The following is a 912-nucleotide window of genomic DNA, read 5'->3' as shown; positions in this document are numbered from 1 at the left end:
CGCGCACACGCGCACAGAACAGGCGCGCACACCGGTCCGCACACGCCGCAGTGATTGGGGCGGGCTCCCCAGCGACCAGGCTGAGGCTGGGGACGGTCAGACCCGCCTGGCTTTACGTCCCGCCGCTCCCTCTCTGCGTGGCACGGGACGAGGGACTCGATCCCCAGGAGCCTCCGTTTTCACCTTGGTGAAATGGAAACAGTAACCGTGTCTGCCTCAGAGAGCTGTTTGAGAATTAGATGAGACGATAGAATTTACCTGCCCAGTAAAGTGCGCACACAGAGCCTGCCTCAGAGAAGCTCTCGGTAAACCCTGTCCGGGAGCAAAAGGGCAGGGAGAGTCGCTGGAGTATCGGGAGGACTCCCTTCCTTCTCCCGGTAGCCAGAAGGGGGCGCTGCTGCCCAGCCTCGCGGGCTTGGGGTCCTGAGCACCCTAGGCAATGGGGAGGAGATGGGGAGGCCCCGCCTTTTAATACCACCACCACCTAACACTTACTGAGCCAGGCCCTAACCTAGACACCTTGACTGCGTTGCCTCACTCAACCGTCACACAAGCCTATGAGGTTACACTATTACTCATTTTACACATAAGGAAGCTGAGGCACAGAGAGGTTAAGTACCTCACTTAGGGTCACACAGCTAACAATTCAATCCTATGCAGCGTGGCTCCCAAGCCCCCTTTTTTTTTTAAATTAAAGTCTATTGGGGTGACAATGACTAGTAAAGTTACATATGTTTCAAGTGTACCAAGCCCAATCCACTCCAAACTAAAAGCTTTGTTTTGTACAGTGGTGTATCTAATGTGCCAGGGCTTAAAACAGTGCCTGGCACATAGTTGGCACTCAATAGGTATTTGTTGAGTGAATAACAGTGCATACTATGTACCACTTTACATATATTATTTCATTTAATC

General features: G+C 52.4%; 1 protein-coding gene across 1 annotated transcript in view; it reads right to left on the bottom strand.

The window, feature by feature from the left end:
• The window catches only part of CORO2A (coronin 2A), a 49,610-nt gene extending 49,333 nt beyond the window's left edge, over positions 1-277 (bottom strand). The window contains exon 1 of the mRNA XM_019649554.1: positions 259-277. The gene's annotated coding sequence lies outside the window, so the exon portion shown is untranslated. The remainder of the gene's footprint in view (positions 1-258) is intronic.
• Between the last annotated feature and the right edge of the window lie 635 nt (positions 278-912).

Source organism: Hipposideros armiger, unplaced genomic scaffold (assembly GCF_001890085.2).
Source record: "Hipposideros armiger isolate ML-2016 unplaced genomic scaffold, ASM189008v1 scaffold_133, whole genome shotgun sequence".
NCBI lineage: Eukaryota > Metazoa > Chordata > Mammalia > Chiroptera > Hipposideridae > Hipposideros > Hipposideros armiger.
The sequence above is the reverse complement of the archived record's forward strand: the minus strand, read 5'-3'. Positions and strand labels throughout refer to the sequence as shown.